Consider the following 5,955-nt stretch of genomic DNA (forward strand, 5'->3'; position numbering starts at 1 on the left):
ACTGCATCACCCACACCCACACTGCATCACCCCACACCACACTACCCACCCCACACTGCATCACCCCACACTGCATCACCCCACACCACACTGCATCACTCCACACTGGATGACCCCACCCCACACTGGATGACCCCACCCAACACTGCATCACCCCACACCCACACTGCATCACCCCACACCCACACTGTATCACCCCACCCCACACTGCATCACCCCACCCCACACTGCATCACCCCACATCCACACTGCATCACCTCACCACACACTGGATCATCCCACACTGCATGACACCACCCCCACAATGCATCACCCCACCCCACACTGCATCACCCCACACCCACACTGCATCACCCCACACCCACACTGCATCACCCCACCCCACACTGCATCACCCCACCCCACACTGCATCACCCACACCCACACTGCATCACCCCACACCACACTACCCACCCCACACTGCATCACCCCACACCCACACTGCATCACCCCACACCCACACTGCATCTCCCCACCCCACACTGCATCACCCCACCCCACACTGCATCATCCCACACCTACACTACATGACCCCACACCCACACTGCATCACCCCACCCTACACTGCATCACCCCACCCCACACTGCATCACCCACACCCACACTGCATCACCCCACACTCCACTACCCACCCCACACTGCATGACCCCACACCCAAACTGCATCACCCCACACTGCATGACCACACCCCACACTGCATCACCCCACACCCACACTGCATCACCCCACACCCACACAGCATCACCCCACACCACACTGCATCACCCCACACCACACTGCATCACCCCACACCACACTGCATCATCCCACACCACACTGCATCACCCCACACCACACTGCATCACCCCACACCACACTGCATCACCCCACACCACACTGCATCACCCCACACCACACTGCATCATCCCACACCCTACACTGCATCACCTCACCCCACACTGCATCACCCCACACCCACACTGCATCACCCCACCACACACTGCATCACCCCACACTGCATCACCCCACCCCCACACTGCATCACCCCACCCCACACTGCATCACCCCACACCCACACTGCATCACCCCACACCCACACTGCATCACCCCACCCCACACTGCATCACCCCACACCCACACTGCACCACCCCACCCCACACTGCATCACCCCACCCCACCCCACACTACCCACCCCACACTGCATGACCCCACCCCACACTGCATCACCCCACACTCACACTGCATCACTCCACCCCACACTGCATCACCCCCACCCACACTGCATCACCCCACCCCACACTGCATCACCCCACCCCACACTGCATCACCCCACCCCACACCACACTACCCACCCCACACTGCATCACCCCACACCACACTGCATCACCCCACACTGGATGACCCCACCCCACACTGGATGACCCCACCCAACACTGCATCACCCCACACCCACACTGCATCACCCCACACCCACACCGTATCACCCCACCCCACACTGCATCACCCCACCCCACACTGCATCACCCCACATCCACACTGCATCACCTCACCACACACTGGATCATCCCACACTGCATGACACCACCCCCACAATGCATCACCCCACCCCACACTGCATCACCCCACACCCACACTGCATCACCCCACACCCACACTGCATCACCCCACACCCACACTGCATCACCCCACACCCACACTGCATCACCCACACCCACACTGCATCACCCCATACCACACTACCCACCCCACACTGTATCACCCCACACCCACACTGCATCACCCCACACCCACACTGCATCTCCCCACCCCACACTGCATCTCCCCACCCCACACTGCATCATCCCACACCTACACTTCATGACCCCACACCCACACTGCATCACCCCACCCTACACTGCATCACCCCACCCCACACTGCATCACCCACACCCACACTGCATCACCCCACACTCCACTACCCACCCCACACTGCATGACCCCACACCCAAACTGCATCACCCCACACTGCATGACCACACCCCACACTGCATCACCCCACACCCACACTGCATCACCCCACACCCACACTGCATCACCCCACCCCACACTGCATCACCCCACCCCACACTGCATCACCCCACACCACACTGCATCACCCCACACCACACTGCATCATCCCACACCACACTGCATCACCCCACACCACACTGCATCACCCCACACCACACTGCATCACCCCACACCAAACTGCATCACCCCACACCACACTGCATCACCACACCCCACACTGCATTATCCCACACCCTACACTGCATCACCTCACCCCACACTGCATCACCCCACCCCCACACTGCATCACCCCACCACACACTGCATCACCCCACCCCCACACTGCATCACCCCACCACACACTGCATCACCCCACCCCCACACTGCATCACCCCACCCCACACTGCATCACCCCACACCCACACTGCATCACCCCACCCCACACTGCATCATCCCACCCCACACTGCATCATCCCACACCCACACTGCATCACCCCACCCCACACTGCATCACCCCACCCCACGCCACACTACCCACCCCACACTGCATGACCCCACCCCACACTGCATCACCCCACACTCACACTGCATCACTCCACCCCACACTGCATCACCCCCACCCACACTTCATCACCCCACCCCACACTGCATCACCCCACCCCACACTGCATCACCCCACCCCACACTGCATCACCCCACCCCACACCACACTACCCACCCCACACTGCATCACCCACACCCACACTGCATCACCCCACACCCACACTGCATCACCCCACCCCCACACTGCATCACCCCACACCCACACTGCCTCACCCAACACCCACACTGCATCACCCCACACCCACACTGCATCACCCAACACCCACACTGCATCACCCCACACCCACACTGCCTCACCCAACACCCACACTGCATCACCCCACACCCACACTACATCACCCAACACCCACACTGCATCACCCCACACCCACACTGCATCACCCCACCCCACACTGCATCACCCTACCCCACACTGCATCACCCCACACTTACACTGCATTACCCAACACCCACACTGCATCACCCCACACCCACACTGCATCACCCACACCCACACTGCATCACCCCCCACCCACACTGCATCACCCCACACCCACACTGCATCACCCCACACCCACACTGCATCACCTCAAACCACACTGCATCACCCCACACCCACACTGCATCACCCCACACCCACACATGGAAAAAACTATCACTATTTTATTCCTCTTCTTTTTCGGGGTCTTTTTTCGAGTTGAAAAAAAAAAATAATAATGAGTAATTAGACTAAAATGCCACTTCCTCACAACGCAGATTTTGAAAATAATACTCTCTCCATTTTTCTCTCAATTTTTTCCTCCCCCAGTGCGTTCGTGAGGCCTTCTTTCGACGGATTTAGCTGGATTTAGTGCCTCGTTCGTGGGTTTGAAAGTTCAGTGCGTTCAGTCGGGCGTTACTCTCACAGCGTACTTCAAATTCCAATGCCAGTGCGCCTCTGACCGTCGATAGAGGAGGTTGTGCGTGTCCCGTCGCTCCGGCATGAGTCCCGCTAAGAGGTAATTAATCTTTGAATTTATAGTTTTGGGGTTGATTTTGTATTTCCTGGTGTAATTTTGTGCTTTCACTTAATTTTGTCCTTCCTGGTGTAATTTTGTACTCTCTGGGGGTGATTTTGTACTTCCTGGTGTGATTTTCTACTTTCTGGTGTAATTTTGTACTTCCTGGTGTGATTTTGTACTTTCTGGTGTAATTTTGTACTTCCTGGTGTGATTTTGTACTTTCTGGTGTGATTTTGTAATTTCTGGGGGTGATTTTGTACTTTCTGGTGTAATTTTGTACTTCCTGGGGTCTGTCTGTCTGTTTGTCTGTCTGTTAACATGGAAACTACTGGATGGAACTGCACCAAATTTAAAGTAATTATTGAGGACCACCGGGGGAACAAGTGATTAAATTTGGGACGAAAAGGGTCAAAGGTCAAGGTCATTAACGGGTATAACAGTGCTGGAGGCGGGAGCTGCAGGGCCCTTCGCTAAAGTCTACGGAAGTGACACGCCCGGTATCGGAAAAAAGTGAGGGACAGACGGGAGGTGGTTCGCTAAAGTCTACGGAAGTGACACACCCGGTATCGGGGGGGGGGGGGGACAGACAGGAGGCGGTGTTTCGTTAAAGTCTACGGAAGTGACACGCCCCGTATAAGATAAAACGTTAGTGAGGGCCAGACGAGAGGCGGTGGTTGAATCAACTGAGGTGGCCTGCAATCCTACTGGACCCAGGTTCGATTCCCGGCTGGTGCAGGGAAAAGTCTGAATATCACGAAGCAGACTTTACTGATCTACCAAAAGACGCTAATACGAGACAGCCCTAACATGTATTCAGTATGGATGGTGGATGTTGGCGCCGAAGTGGTGACATGTGGAGGTGTGTGGTGTCAAGGAGAACTGCTGGGCCTTGGGAACAGGCTGTGAAATCTATGTCCAGAGTCGGAAAAAAGAAAAAAGGTGTTCCGGCATTTGAAGAACATGAAGCGGGAATGAAGGAAATGAAGAAAAATGAAGGAAATTAAATATGAAGGAGAATGAAGAAAATAAAGGAGAATGAAGGAAATGAAGGAAACAAAAGAGCAACGCATCACACCGGCGTAGAGAACAGTTTTTAGCTTTAAACCCCTCCCCTCCCCTCCCCACCCCCTCACCATTCCTCCCCTCTCCCCACCCGTCCCTCGACCCGTCTCCCCACCCCCTCCTCCCAACCTCACCCTTCCCCTCACCCCACTCATCCCTCAACCTCCTCTCCCCACCCATCCCTCAACCCCCTCTCCTCACCCCCGCCCCTCCCATCCCTCAACCCCTCTCCCACCCCCTCCACCCAACATCCCCTCCTCCCCACCCTTCTCCTACCACCCCAGCTAACGGTTAGACATTCCCGCACCCGACGATTAAAATCCCTCTTAAATAAATCGCCATGACAGGATTTAACACCCTTCAGAAACAGGATTATTACCTCCGCCAAGGAGGTTATGTTTTCACCCTTATCTGTTTGTTGGTTGGTTTGTGAGCAAGATTACACAAAAACTACTGGACGGATTTACACGAAACTTGGTAGGATTATGACCCTTGACACAGAATACACTCCATTACATTTTGGTGCGGATCCGGATAAAGGTGCGGATCCAGGATTTTTTTTTTTTTTTTTCACTTTCTTTAACATTGCGAGATAGGACGCTTTCCGACATTCTCGTAAATTTTTCACTGAATATTGCATGGATCTTAATGGCGGAGGTATGCGCTGCTACTGAGTGCCGTTCTAGATATTATTATTATTATTATTATTATTATTATTATTATCATCATCATCATCATCATCATCCTTATTATTATCACTTTTTAACATTTTTCCTCCGCTACTTTGTGTGTGTGTGTGTGTGTAATTCACCGGGTCGGTCAGGATCACTTGATGGTCGTGATCGTCAGCTTTTACCCTCCCGGAAGGGAGCTGAGAGCTCATATAGTCCGATCTAAGGGCAAGGCTGTGACCTTCACACACGCACACACCCGTCCCCTTGCTCAAGGGGGACAGTAACCACCCACTTCGTCAGTGAAACTTTTCGCAACCTGAGCGAGGCGCGAACTCCCGTCCACCACTGCACCAGCGAGAGCGGTGTGTGTGTGTGTGTGTGTGTGTGTGTGTGTGTGTGTGTGAGCTAGACTGAGTGAGTGGGATTGAGAAAATAAGCCAATGAGTGAGAGTGAGAAAGTAACCTAAGCGAGAGAGAGAGAGAGGGGGGGGGGTTGCCGCTCTGATACCTCGTTCAAACGTACCGTGACTTGTATTTATTTCCACTACTGCTATTGTCATTGTTATTATTATTATTATTATTATTATTA

The sequence above is a fragment of the Coenobita brevimanus genome, chromosome 4 (assembly GCF_032717465.1).
Source record: "Coenobita brevimanus isolate Jiangsu-jjx chromosome 4, ASM3271746v2, whole genome shotgun sequence".
Classification (NCBI taxonomy): domain Eukaryota; kingdom Metazoa; phylum Arthropoda; class Malacostraca; order Decapoda; family Coenobitidae; genus Coenobita; species Coenobita brevimanus.